Source organism: Lontra canadensis, unplaced genomic scaffold, assembly GCF_010015895.1.
Source record: "Lontra canadensis isolate GAN:19392208 unplaced genomic scaffold, GSC_riverotter_1.0 scaffold9, whole genome shotgun sequence".
NCBI classification, from domain to species: domain Eukaryota; kingdom Metazoa; phylum Chordata; class Mammalia; order Carnivora; family Mustelidae; genus Lontra; species Lontra canadensis.
This window is the reverse complement of record NW_022631003.1, coordinates 38912052-38927541: the sequence shown is the minus strand read 5'-3', so window position 1 is coordinate 38927541 and position 15490 is coordinate 38912052. Positions and strand designations below refer to the sequence as shown.

Genomic DNA, 15490 nt, shown 5'->3' with positions numbered 1-15490 from the left:
TGCAACAGGACATGCCTGGCATTTCCATGAATAACAAGGAGGGCAATGTGTCTATAGCAGAGTAATCAGAGAGATACTCACAGGGGAAAGACCAGAGGGATATTGAGACAGTGTCACAAATGGCATCATGCACTAACTGTAAGGTCTTTGGCTTTTAAGATGAATGAGATGGGAGATGATTGGTAGGCTTTAAGCAGAGGTTTTATTTTTATTTTATTTTATTTTATTTTATTTGAAACATTTTATTTATTTATTTGAGAGAGACAGAGAGACCACAAGCAAGGGGAGAGCCGAGGGAGAGGGAGAAGTAGCCTTCTTGCTGAGCTGGGAGCCCAACATGGGACCTGATCTCAGGACCTGGAGATCATGACCTGAGCCGAAGGCAGACACTTAACCATCTGAGCCACCCAGGTGCCCTGAAACAGAGGTCTTAAAAGGATCATTCTAGTTACTATACTGAGAGTAGATGATAAGAAGGCAAAAAGCACAGTGAAAGCAGAGATGAGTCCAGGTTTTATGAAGCCTTATAAAATTTGGGGAGTTTTCTTTAAGAAAAATTATAAAACATCACAACTAGAATTTAGGTGTAAAAGTGTGAAGGCATCATGCAAAAAGGGACCATGGAACTCAAGGGTTCCAGATAAATCTATCTCTGGGCTGATATGGAAGAGAGAGACTAGTTAAGAAGCTATCATGAGAATCCAGGCAATACGGTGAATTAGATATGGTCACATTATGCGTATATTCTGAAGATAGTTGACAGGACTGGTGGACAGATTAGATGTGATCTATAAGGGGAAAAATTAAGAAATTAAAAAAATTAAATTCAAGATTTCTAATGTTCATTCCTTCTCTATTTTGTTGTTTCAACCAGATTGAAAATACTATGAAGTAAGTTATTTATTTACTGACACCATCATATGCTATAAACATACTTCAGGTAAAACCACTGGAAGATTGGAATTGCCACTCGCAAAACAGAAATAGGTGGTATCTATTTTTGTTCTATGGCATTTATATATCTGTGACACTGTTGCTGATTGGCCAGTGTATACCCTTTGAGACCAGGACAAATCTTGTTTGTTGCTATGCTTTGGAGAGCTCCTTGTTGACCATCTCACACATTGCATGATACTCAAAATTTGGAATGAGTGAATGATCTTTCCGTGTTTTGTTCCCCCAGTGGAAAGTAAGAAAACTATGCCCATTACTATTCATAGGGTTCCCATTTTTATGGAAGGATATGAATGAACCAGCCAGTTTTGAAACAGTCCAGCAGCCAGGATGTGAAGAGAATAAACCAGCTACCCTATGTGCGTGACAAGTACACTGAAAATGCAAACAAGTTCGAAACATTTTTTACGTCCCACAGGGGAAAAGTCTCTTTAATGTTAGCAGTTTGTCTTAGGAAAGTATACCTTTCCTTTCATAACTCAACAATCTAAGAGTAAATCAGAAAACTCAAAACATATACCTGCACCTGCTACACTTTGGTGGTAAGGTTTTGGAACGTGGGTGAGTTGTGCTCTCCCTTGTCTAGGGAGGATGTAGATGTTCTCTTTCCCTGCTATCTTTATAAGGGGCGAGGAGCTAGGTTTTTTGGTGTGGTGTTGCAGCTGGATGACAGAGTTCTTTCCTTTGGCTGCAAGGTTTGTTCAACTTAAAATTTCCACAGTTTTGGCTATTTCTGTAACTAATCATGTACAATTGAAAAATGCTATGAGATGAAAAAGTTGTGAAGATTTAATTGAGAAGTTGAGTTTCGCAGGCAGACTGAGATAAGCTTGGCTTATCCTTGACTACAGACTTCTAGTTTGAGTGATCATAGCACTTCATTTACATTTCCTCTGAAATCAAAGCCATTCGCGTGTGCAGTGATTCAGTTCCCAGTGAAATTGGAACAAAGGGAAAACAGCAAACTAAAATAAAACCCACTTCTCAAGATCTGTAAACCTTAGAGTCTCACTCACCTTCCTTGAATCCTTGAGATACTGACCTTCTTCCACATATTACTTGCTAGGCAGAAGAACTGGTGTACAGAGGTTACTCCCTTCTCATTATTTTATGAAATATCTAAATGAAAATATCAAGTAGGCAGCAAGATGTGTAAAATGGAGAGAAGCAATTTGGGTTCGAGATTTCCAAAAACCCTGGGAATTATATGCATACAAATGATGCCTAAACCCACAGGGATGGATGAGACAATGCATTGAGAATGAAAGAGTGTAAAAAGATGAACTTGACAAATGGGGCCTCCAACCCTAAACCCTGAGTGGATCCACATCACAACATTTAGTTTTGGACAGAAGAAAAGATTCAGGTAAGAAAATCAAATGGAAACAATTGGCTAGGGATGAAGAAAGGCAGGAAGGAGCGATGTCTTGTTTCCCAGCTGAGGAGACTGTTTTAAGAAGGTGACATGGTCAATTCCACCAGATGCTGCTCCAAGTCAGATAAGATGAGTGTGTCCAGAGTTGAGCAATATGGAGATTGATAATACCAGGAGCATTCATTTCAGTGGAGTAGTGGGAATGGGCATCATGCTAAACTCAGTGAAAGAGCGAAAGGGAAATGTGTTAACAGATCTTTGGCAGATTTAGCTGAAGGAGTAGAGGAATGGGGTTGTAGCTGAGCAGAATGTGAGTATAGAAGGATACTCTTTTATTGTCTTTGGTTTTTAAGAAATGAGAGATACTAGAGTGTGTTCATTTGCTGTTAGGAAATGAGCCAGTAAAGCTGGACAAGATGGCTAATGCAAAAGGCAGTAATCCAAGGACTGAAGTCATTGAGAACAAAGGCTAGGATAGCATTAACTGTGAAGGGATGAGCTTTAAAAGAACGGGGATGTCTTTTTGTTGCTGAGGAAGAAGAACCTATATACAGATACACAGATTTATAGGTTAGGTGGTGGGAGGCTGAAGATCGGTCCATAAGAAAAACTTTTATATTAATTATTTGTTCATCAGTAGAAGTTGTAGGGGAAAAGGGATTGAAAGTGGGGAATAGGAACTTGGAAGACAGAAAAGGTATATGCCACAGTCATTTCAGAGAGTGGCAAAGTGAATTTACGACAGGAGCATGGTGGGATTCCCAGGCAGCACTGAGAATTCATTTGTTGTCCACCTTCTTGAAGCAAAGGATGAGGAAGAATAGGGAGAATGAAAAGGTCAGGAGTCAGTGGAATCACACACAATAATTCCAGTAACAAGGGTCCTGTGTCCCCTTGTGCCCAGGTGTGTGGGAGCACTAGCCCAGGAAGGCAGCTTGCTGGAGGACAGGCAATGGTACAAAGAACGAACCTTGGCTGTAGTGTCGCGCGGCTCCAAATCCTGGCTCAGTCCCTTTCTAGTTCTAGGAACCTTCCTTTGATTGTAAAATGGGGATATGAATACAAATAGTTTATTTCAAAGTCAAAACATGATAAGTTAAGCAGGTGAGTGACCTACAGAAAGTGTGCCAAAAGGGGCTACTTTTGTATCTATTACAAACAACTTGGGAGAACTTCAGCTTTACTCTAGAGGCTTTGCCAAACGCTACAAAGAAGCAATCGATAGAGAGGTGGTGACTATTGTGACAGTTTTCCAGCATCTTCATTCCCCCAGGTTGTGAAGCCAGAATTAGCTAAAAGTCCCCATTTTTACGCTGACAGGGATCATTCTTTCATGACTGGTGCCTAATGCTTACCTATCGGATTCCTGGTTTATATCCTTTTAAAGAACAAGTGTATCACTATGTGGAACTTAAAAAAAAAAAAAAAGGAAGAGTGTGAATCTGAGAAGAAAGAAACTGTTCATACCCACGTGGGACCTGCTAGAAAGAAACAGGGCCAGTTAAGCTCTCAGCTGCATTCTTTCTAAAATAGATGGCTGTAGAAAGTGCTGAAGAAATCTGCTTGCCGTCAGGGCTAGTGTTACCAAGACACTGAGCCTAAAGACTAAAGACCCGCAGCATCACATGAATATTCTTGTTCCCGGGGCTATTTTTAACCAGTAATAAATTTCTTTTTTATCTCTTTTCCAATTCAACCATCTAAGGTTTTACCACTTTTTTTTTTTTTTTGTAAGCTCTTTGATTGGTAACTGTTTCTGATTGTATAAAGTTACGCTTTTGAGATAATTAGGAGTTATATTCTGGTTAAAGTACAGGAGTCCTATAATTACCCACTGTATTTCAGTGGGTAATTATCTACATTTGTTACTTTTTTTCTTTGTGGCTGAGAAGACTGGCTCTATTATAGTTAGTGCTTAAAATGTTCTCTTAGGAGTGAAAGAATATGATCAGGCTGCTGCATTTCATCTGCAGGGGAAAAGAGAATTATTACACGATGTCTAAATTCCCATTATTGTTTTACATGTGCTACATGATTTTCACATGAGCTGAGCTAAGGGTGTTGTTGAATTTCAGCTATAACTAATGGCCAGGGTAAGGTGGTTCAGGGTGCTCCGTATCATCAAAAAGTCACTAAAAGTTTCACTAGACTTACTCTCAAGTGTGTGGATATGGAAGTTAAATGGCAAGAGGCTACATCGATTTAGGAACATGTTCTCTTCCAAAGAATAACAGGGAGGGGAAAAAGTTTGTGGTAGAAACAGAAATGCTTTAAATGGACATGATTCTCTCCCTCCCTCCCATCTTCTTTCCAGGGAGACCAAAGACTTTCTGTATTTATGATCTTCCATATATGCAATACGTCATAAAGGCCACATTATAATGATATTTACATCTCAATTTTGAAGATCCCAAAGAGAGGCAAACATTTCAAGACTACAGAACCTGGATTAGAATTAGATTTCTGTAAGCCTTGGACTCCTTCTCTCTTTGTTGCCATGTTGAACAAAATGCATTTTAGAAAGTCATAAAACCTAACATTAATGATTCTAGGGAAAAATCAAAGAAGCTACAGAAAAAGAAAAAAAAAAAAAAGGGTAGGGCAACTCAGAGAGTGGATCCCTGCAAAGAACCGAGCAGACTTGTTTTGAGTTCAGCCTTTGTGATGCCTACTGGATGCAGGTGAGGATTTTGGAATGTCTAGCCTCTTGTTCCAATTTTAGGAAACTCTCTATTCCTCATGCTGTCCTAGCAGTGTCACTGTTGGAGGCATATGCCCTGTAGCCACACACTCCTGATCACAACTTCCGCTGCAAAAGTCAGGGTCGGGGGCGTCTGTTGAAAGACTAGTGTTTGACCAGGTGTTGCCCCTGTGCCTCAGGGCTGCATGACTTAAAATGTGTAACACATCCTTTGCACCCTGATCTTTTAACAATCTCTCCCGCGTTGTAGGTTTTTATACCCATACCACTTTGGGTATGAAGTGTGTATGCTAAGAAAGACCTTCATATTTTAGGACCATGTGTTTTAGTAGGATGCTAATAGTATGGTTAAGATTACAGAGAATTTGAGTTAGTCCATGTGTAATAGAAACCATACACTAATTCATACATTCCAGGAGTCTAACACTGTGAGAGTCAGGGAGTGGGGAGTTATTTTGAAGAGTAGCTGAATCTCAGCTTCAAAAATCAACTTCAAAAAAAAAGGACAACAGTAGAAGGGACTGGACATTTACTAAAAAATAGTAAAGTTGGGTGCCTGAGTGGCTCAGTGGGTGAAAGCCTTGGCCTTCAGCTCAGGTCATGATCCCAGAATCCTGGGATCGAGCCCCACATCGGGCTCTCTGCTCAGCAGGGAGCCTGCTTTCCTTTCTCTCTCTCTGCCTGCCTCTCTGCCTACTTGTGATCTCTGTCTGTCAAATAAATAAATATCTTTTAAAAAAATAGTAAAGTATAAGGCAATGGGAAATAGTACCAGAGGAAATAGTACATCTTTGTATGTTTAGCTAATGATTTTGAAGGAAGTTGTACTAAATGTGAAGATATTTCTTTTTATTTGAGATGAGTGCCCCCCAACTCAGAAAGATGGCAACCAAAAGTTACCTCTCAATTGCCCTATAATTGATACCATCCCATTATTGGGAATACTTAGAACTCTAGCCATGTGGATTAGATGTGCATTACATTAGTTCCTATTGCTGCCACAATGAATCACCATAAATTTAGTGGCCAAGAAACAATGCAAATCTCTGTAGATTAGAAATCTGATATGGGGTTCACTGGGTTAAGATCAAGGTGTTGGCAGAGATATGTTCCTTTCTAGAAGTTTGGGGGAGTCTCTACCTTCCAGCTTCTAGGTGATGGCTTATTCATAATCCTTGGCTCACGGTCCCTTTCCTCCATCTTCAAGGCGAGCAATGTTGCATTTTTTGCTGACCCTCCTTACGTTTTTTAATCTTTCTGAACACAGCTGGAAAAAGTTCTCCGCTTTTAAGCAGTCATGTCATTAGACATGACTTAAGCAGTCATGTCATGATTAAGACATGATTTAAGCAGTCATGTCATGTCATTGGCCTGGATTACCCAGGTGGCTCCTGGATAATTCAGGCCAATACTCCCATCTCAAGCTCTTTAACCCTAATTACATCTGCAAGGTCCCTTTTGAAATGTAAGATAACATGTTCTAAAGTATACTGAAAGATTAAGATAAGGACAATTTGCAGGAACCATTATTCTGTCTACCACTTCATCAGCCCGAGCTTTTTTTCTGTCTAGCCTTCTTTTGCTGATATTAGGGTCAGTTGGCTTTCTCCTTACCTTGGTACTCAATTGTACATAAATCTTTTCTCAATCACATTATCACATTTCTTGGGCTTGGTCATTTTTAAAAAACCTCTCCTCAGTCTTTTCCTACCAAGCCTGATTACTTTCTTATTTGTCAAATTCTCTGAGTTTCCTGATTGCAATCTTTATTTGAATCATAGATATATAGCAAAGATCACACTACTTTATTGCCTTTAAAACAAATCAGATGTTTCTCAGCCTCCAACTTAACCAGACCAGTAGAAAAAAGTTGTTCTCAATCATTACTGGACTACTCTCCTCTCTACTTTCAGTGTTATGGAAAGATCCTAGTGGTCTTAGGCAGAGAAAAACTTTTTGAGGAAGATCTTTTAGTCTTTGGCTACGGCTAAGATGCAAGCCCAGTTGTCCAAGCCCAATGTCTCCCTGAAGTCTGGTCCTTCCATTGTTGTTCTGCATGTACCTGGGAGACCTTTGCAGAACTTGAGAATGCTGGATTCTGCAGATCTAGATAGGCTCCTGAAGTACTTCACACACCTACGTCCCTTCAAACAGCTTTGTCTTCTCTTGGGTACTATTAGAGGGAAGACCCAAAGTAGCACACCAAAGCTCTGTCCCTTCCCAGAGTTTTAAAAATTAATACCTCCTAATATGCAGATACCTTTTTTTCTTAGCCCTTCACATAATTTCCTTTCATTTCTGGAAGCAAAACTTAGAAGTAAATTTGTCTCCTGCGAACTACTGCTTTCCAGAAAGCTTTTACAAACATCTGTTGAAATAAATGACACCATCTTGAAACAATAGGGAGAAAAATATTGATAACATAAAACATGGTAACTTAACTAGTGGTTCTTCTGTGCTGCCCTTGACTTGCTGTTAGCAGTCCCCATCTTTCAGGCTGATCTCATTCATTCTTCAGTTATACGTGCACAGCAGCTTCACCCCAAGTTGCAACAAATACCTGATGTTAGACTCTATAATTGTCAATTACATAGATAGACATATAGTCTAGTAGGAACTTGAGACTAGACTTAAAAGGTCTAAACTGTACATGGAAAACATGTAAAATAGGAAATATTCTAATTTTATATGAAATAATAATAGTAATTTTTCTATTATTGTAAATATTTCTTATAAATATTAGTAATGTCTATCATTAATACAATAATTAAAATGTTAAAGAAAATATTAAAAGACTTATTATTCATAATAATTATTTTGCCTAATTCTCACATAGTACCAATAAATGAGAATTACTGTTAATTAAAAAATCTGTTAAACATCCCCATGGTGTCATAGTGTTCTAAGGCGGAGTAATTTCTGGACGATGAAATAAGGAGAAAGCTTTCTCTCGTAAAGCTTATAAAAATATATATTATTCCTATCTTCCAGATGAAGAAACTGAGACTCAGCATAGCAAAGGGCCTTACTCAAGGTCGTGGGGTTAGTAACAGCAGTGCCATTATTTAAGCCCAGGTCTATCTGATTTCAGCTCTGAGCTACTTTACTACCACACTATGCTACTTCATAGTGAAAATGCACACATCAGAACATTTCTGTCTAGAGGGCCAATGTGGATTGTCATGTAGCAAGGAGAGTTTAGGTTTGAAGCTGGCCCTAGAAACTGAGGTTTCATCTTTGGCATTGGACAGAATGTGGTGCAAGCAGGCAGGTAGGTACACACACCCATGTCAGTCTTGCTCATTTCTGTTATCTCTTGTCAGTTGGAAAACTTCTCAAATTTATTGTCATTTTTCTCAAATAATGCAGAAGATTATAAAGCAGGACGAAAAGGCAAGTCCTTTTCATATTTTCCTTTACAGTAACGGTTGTCAAGTTAATATTCTATATAGCCCAAGTCCTGGGGAAAAATAATTTTTCAATCGAAGGCAAATTGTTTCTAAACATAAATAAAATGATAGAAGTTCCTACTTTAAAGAAAAACTCTTCTTTTTACAAGTACTTTGAAGAGTCTATCCCTAGTATATTTTTTAAATTTTAGACTTTGTGCAGATTTTTTTTATTCGTCTTACTTTAGCTATGTAAGCCAATTATACTTCAGACATGAGTATTGTTTTGTCAGTTGGTATGCTATGACACAAAGATATATTTGGGGGGGTCCTTACAGAGAGCAAGGTACTGTTGATTATTTACATCTCTTTCACTTCTGAAAGAAATGGATAAAGTTTCAGTTATACAAGATGAATAAGTTGAGATCTGTTGTGCAACATATTGCCTATAGTTAATAATATATTATGAATTTAAAATTTTTTTCAAGAGGATAAATCTCATGTTCAGTGTTCTTACCATAAAACATTGAAAGAAGGACATGGGGAACTTTGGCAGTGATGGATATGTGTGATTGTGGTGGTGATTTCATGGGTATATGCATATGTCTGAAGTCACCAAATTGCATATTAAATATGTGTGGGTTTGGGTGTATCAACTATACCTCAATAAAGCTGTTCTAAAAAATGGAAAAATGGAAGAGGATGGGCTCATACTTCCTGTGAATACCTTTTAAAAACAAAAGTTAATTTTCATTTTCTCTCTATGAAAACTCAACTTTCGCTCTATTTTATTTGTTTCAACACTGAGTTAATTTGGAGGGAACAATCCCTTCCTGTTCTGACCTTTCCTTCCAAAAACTCAGATTTCTGCCATCAAGTGAGACTCACCCCTTCTGTGTATTTGCCAAGGCCAAGACTTACAGCAGGCAGAGAATGTCAGTGGTACCTGGTATTTCCCCTACTTAGCTATGTCAATGCTCAAAATTTTTAATATAATTGTAAGGGCTTTTCTGTTTTTAAAAATATCCAGGAAGAAAGTCATGATTTGGCCTGAATTTTTTCTTTATATTTAATCTAAATTTTCTGTACTTCAAAGCCTATTTCATCTTGTTCAGTTATTTGTAGAAACGGGAGACAATTTCCTAGTTGTGCTGGCTGTGAAAATCCTTTCTTCTCTTGATGGAAGATCTTTTACATTCTGTTGTGCACAGAATCAGATGCCAGATGCCCACTGTCTGCTCTATCTGCCCAAAGGCCTGGGCGTATGAACCTAAAACACAACTGTCCTAAGAAGTTCATAGTCTTGGGGAAGATGACGACACGTGAACATAAAGTCCAGTACATGCAGAGACTTCCAGGTGAGGAGGGCAAAATAAAGCTACACCCAGAACTTCCCTTCTCTGGTAAATTCATAAAATGGGGGAAAGATGGTAAAAAGCAAAATTTTGTCGCTAACAAACAGCAAAGGAAAGGGAATTCGATCTTGTGCCATTACGTGCAAAAGTGGCAAAGGATGTATTAGCTGAGATTCTCTAGAGAAAAGAACCCCAGGCAAAACTTCCCTGATGAAGTTGTTTGTGGAGTGGGGAGGGGAAAGCGATCTCAAGGCAAGAAGGGTAAGGAGAAACAAATGAGGCAGGGAAGGAACAGAAAGCAAATACACAGTGGCATTTTACTGAATTGGCCAGCACTTCACAAGAAGATACAGCCAGTTCCTCAGTTATCTTAATTTTTGTCCCTCTGGTGAGTGTGAATTATCAGTTCATTATGTATTTTATTTGTGTATCTCTGATTATAAATGAGATGAAGCATTTTTCCTTTCCATTGACTTTTCAGGGTGTATTGATCTGTTCAATGTTTTTTTTCCCATTTTTCTCTTGGGCCATTAGCTTTATTGTACCAATTTTTCAGTTATATGTGTTACAAATATATCTACAAATTTCTCACTCTCTTCTTAGTATCTTTTGCTGAACACAAGTTCCTAAGTAAACTATTGTTAAATTTACCTGTAATTTTATCAATTTGTAACTAAAGAAATACTTTCAAACGGGAAATCATAAATATATACCGTTTTAAAAAATTTAGTGTAGTTTTACCCTTTCACATTTTCATCATTAATCTGCTTGGAGGTGATTTTGAACAATATAAGTTAACAGTGTAACTTCATTTTTTTTTTTCTACATGAAGAAGGAATTCTCCCAAAACCAATCCTCTCCCCCATTGATCTATAATATTTACTTTTTCTTATGACAGATATTTGAATATACTGTACACTGTTGCTACACTGCTTTTTCTGTTCCATTAGTTTATTTTTTCCTCTTTACCAATTGGATGTGGTCTTAATTTCTATTGACTTATAATGAGCCTTGGAATAATGTGGGAAATCATCTTTCCCACCTTGGCTTTCTTCAAGAGTATTTTCACTATTGCTGAGCAGTAAATTAGTTATAGCAGTTTGGAAATAAGTGACATCTTTATAATATATACAGGCTTTCTAATGGGAAGAGTATGATATTTTTAATACTTTCTCTTTTAAAGATATTTGTCATGAATTTTTATAATGTCTTTGTGAAGTTTTAGACTTAATTTGGTTAATGCCATTTTTAGGTTCTTTTATTTTTGATACTATTTTTGAAATGTATTATTTTAATATCCAAAAATTATTAGACTACCTTTAAAATAGAAAAAAAATCTGTTTAAAGGATGTTACAGTTTATCATATTCCTTCTTAATTTTTTCAAGGATTAATAAACTTCCTCTTCTAAGCTTTTATCTTACTGATTTATTATTTTATTAAATGTTCTCTTTGATTTTACAAGTATTTTTGATCACCTGTTGGAACAGCACAAAAGCAAAGTACAATGGCCTTAGTAGAGGCATAAAAACTTATTGAAGGCAGAATGAAACTAAAATCTTGATTTCAGGTACATGCTAGGGTAAACGATTTGGGACAATTTTATGATGTAGGAAGTAATTGTTAATATACTCGACTGTGGGGTGTATTTATCTTACCTTGATCTTGGTAGAGCCACCTCTAAGTCTGGTTAAATATCAACGGGTAGAGGCCCTGCCATTGGAAGCATAAATCAGGATTTGTGTATGTCATTACACTAAGTGCAATATGCTGCAAGCTTGATACACAAACCTTTTCCCTCCTGGAGTTAATCCTGGATTTTGAAGCAACCTCTCAGTGACCACCAGATTCATGCTGCTCCTCTTGCTGTGTTACACCTTTTCTATCTTTCTCTGTGGGTGTCTATTGGGAGACTTTTCTTTGCCTGCATTCGATTTATGGGTCGGAATTAGATTTATGGATTCAGCTATAGAATACTATTTCCATTTACTGCAACCTTGTCTGTCTAAAACAGGTTTTCATTTCAATTCAGGTTTATTGTAATACTTTAACAATTTGTCATAAATGTGGGCAAAATTTATATGACTCTCACAGAGTTACTCTGTTTGCTTTATAAACTGTCAGAAATAGTTTTTAAGATATGAGGATCAAGATAGAACTGGTTATTTTAGTCACGTACAAATATATTCTGTTGTTACGCCTTGGGATAGAGCCATTTTTCTGAAGTTATGAGTTCAGGGGACTTACTGAAATTCGGTGAACCTAACAGAGAATAACGGAGCTAAAAGTGAACATAAAAGTCATTTAACCAGGCTCTTTCTTAATCTACTACTGAAAAATTCTTAGGTCTTGATTTGACTGAAAAGAAATGAATATACGTATAGTCTAAATAGGCAATATTCTGAATATATATTTTAAAAACATGGCCAATTAAAAATACTCCTAAACAAACAAAAAGAGGTTATTTTTATTTTTTTTAAGCTTTATTTATTTATTTGAGAGAGAGGGAGCACTAGAGAGAGAGAGAGCAAGTATGAGTGGAGCTGGGGCAGAGGGAGAGGGAGAAACAAGCTCCCCGCTAAGCAGGGAGCCCCACATGGGATTCGGATTGATCCCAGGACCCTGGGCTCATGGTCTGGGCCAAAGGCAGACACTTGACCAGCTAAGCCACCCAGGCGCCCCAAGAGGTTATTTTTAAATAACATAAAAAGAAATAGAATCAAATATTGCTGGTATAAAGTAGAAGTTAAGTGGCGTACAGTTGTTTCGGGTTTATTTATCCTATTTTAATAGGCCATTTCAAATTCCTATTGAAAAGTCAAGGAATCATTTCTTTAGATTGTAGAACATTCACTCACACCTAGGTTGCCCAAGAAACTGGTAATTGTGTTTAACTCATAAAGGAACTTAGGCAAAAAGAAGATGAAGGAGGAGGAGAAGGAAGAAGAGAAGTAAATTTAAACGTGTATTCCTTTTCAGTGCCGAAAATTATATTTCTGAACACTTTTCATGTCTCAGGTACAAAGGGAGCATGACTTCCAGATTCTGAGCTTGATGAAATTCAAACAATGAGAATTACTTCCCAGAAGGCATAAAAATAGTTTTAAGTGGAAGCATTAGCAAGATTCATCTAGACAAGGCATAAAGACAGTTTATTGAATTTATTATTAGAGCTTTTATCATTCAATTTGATATGACAATTCAACTTTTTAAACTTATTAGTTTACCCTCGAGGGACAACATGATTAGTCCTGAAGTTCTAGGTAAATAATGGCTAAAACAGATTCAAGCTAAGCAGGGTGAAGCTGATCTGGGGCTGTAACTGCTAGGCTCAGTCAGCAAGGACAGGAAGGAAACAAGCCTTTACGAAGCATTTGTCGCTAGCTCTTGTGAAAGGTGAAAGCTTTCCTAGATGTATAAATTTTTTTAATTTAAATATTGTAACACCCCTTTGAAGTTAAGCATTATTTGTTCTATTTTATAGTAGTTAAGTAACATGCCCGAAGTTTTACATATTTCAGTGAAAGAGTTGAATGGAGTTTAAACTCTATTGGTTTGATCGCAATTGTCTATTTCAGTTGAATTTTGATTTACAGGTTTGATTAAAAAATGGTTGAAATATGAGTTAAATTCAAACAAAAGAATAATGAAGCAAAATTTTACAATAATGCTGCCAAAAATTGAATACATATTTTTTTCATATACACGTAAGACTTTACTAAGGAAATATAATCAATTATCAAAAAAAATTACTGACATTTTCAATGTTAGTATAAAAACCACCGTGGCTGCATGCTAGAAGGACAGAGGATTTTTTTTTAAAGTGGTGATCTCTAAGAATGGGAACATTCCTAGATAGTCCGGTTTAATTGATCAAGGATGGTGCCTTGGCATGCTTTTTCTTTCTTTCTTTCTTTTAAAGCTCCTAGAAGTTTCTAATATACAGCAATGGTTGAGAAATTCTGTACTACTTAAACTACAGTATAATTCACAAGAAGAATTTAGATTAGAAAAATTTAGTTTGGATGTTCAGCATTTGTTATTAAACTCACTTTTCATGAAATGTGTACAGTAGTTTATATATAGTAGTTTCTCTTCTTTTTCCTCTTCACTCCCTCCATTTTTCTGTTCACACAGATGTACACCTTTGATAAAATATTTGAACTTTATGAAATTGAGAATTGTTCATATATTCTAAGATTATGTGTGTTTTGGGGGGAAAAAAGAGGATCTATCTACAATAATACTGAAGAAAGTTTTTCTTATGTTTTTCCCAGTGCTCCTCAGAAGACTACAAAAAAGCAAGCATTTAAGTCATTCAACATTTATTGGGAGTGGGAAATACACTGGCCATCAGTTGGGTGATAATTTTCCATGTTGGCGAGAGATGCATAGGTCAATCATTAGAATGCTAGAATTTGGGAGCCGTGCCTAGCAAGATGGCGCGCCCAGCGTTGTTGCGCCAGTTCTCCAAGCTGCTGGCTCCAGCTAGGCTCCCAAGCGGCTCTTGAGCACGATCAAAGTTCTACGTTCGGGATCTGCCACATGACAAACCTGACTGGCTGAAAGTTGGACTGACCTTGGGCACCTTCGTCTTCTTGTGGATCTTTCTCATCAAACAACATAATGAAGATGTTTTAGAGTATAAAAGAAGAAATGGGTTGGAATAAACTACTGAAATACTAATATGGTATGTTCCATATAGTGATTATACTAGTTCCTTTGGATTCACCAATCTGTTGAGGTGTAAACGTGAAAGAAAAAGTTGTATGTGAATGTATGTCAAATCAGCATTTGTGTTTTGCATCATTAAATGAAAAAATAAAAATACTTCTGTATTCTTAAAATAAAAAAGAAAGCTAGAATTTTATCTGTTTGTAATTCCATAAATTTAAAAATTAAACAGTTAATTACATTGTGACCTATAGATTAATCAATATTAGTGCAACGAACTTCTATGAAGATAGAATGCACTCAAGTTGTTTTCAGGACATTAAAAATAATAGACTCATTTAGCCTCTATAGAATTGACCTTGACCTATGCAGTTCTCAAGAGAACCACATTTGTTATTTTTTTTCCTGCTTGTTTTGTGTCACTGAAGCACTGGTCATGGTTAAACTGGAAAGTTTTTCTCTGTCATTTACCTCTACTTTTACCTCATCTGCAGCTCTTCTAAAAACCTAATTTTTAAAGATGTATTTATTATTTTATAAAGAGAGAGAGTGTGCGAGATCGGGGAGGAACAGAAAGAAAGGGAGAGAATCTCAAGCTGATAGTGCAGAGCCCCATACTGGGCTTCGTCTCACAACCCTGAAACCATGACCTGAGCCAAGACCATAACCTGAACTGAAATCAAGAGGAAGATTCTCAACCAACTGAGCCACCCAGGTGCCCCTCTTCTACAAACCTATTATTATGAGCCCTACAGATAGTGGGGAAAAAAGAATAGAGAAATAATTTGGAAGGAGGTATATAGAATGTTCACTTAGAGTTAGCTGTCTTCATTTTCTAGGAAGAGAAGAAGTGCGATTAAGCCAGCAAAATATTTCCTCTTATCTGAGCGTAGGTGGTAAAAAAAAAAAAAAAAAAAAAAATTAGCTATTGAAGAACTTGCTGCTCTGTTCATAAATTTATTGTAGTGGATTTACTACATCCCAATGACTTTTTAAAAATTTTTATTATCGGATTGTAGTTGACATATACCAATGACTTTTTA

The 15490-nt window shown here is 37.0% G+C and overlaps 1 pseudogene; it reads left to right on the top strand.

Annotated features, from left to right (window-relative positions):
• Nucleotides 1-14203: 14203 nt before the first annotated feature.
• Nucleotides 14204-14616, top strand: LOC116866446 (annotated as a pseudogene).
• The last annotated feature ends 874 nt before the right edge of the window (nucleotides 14617-15490 follow it).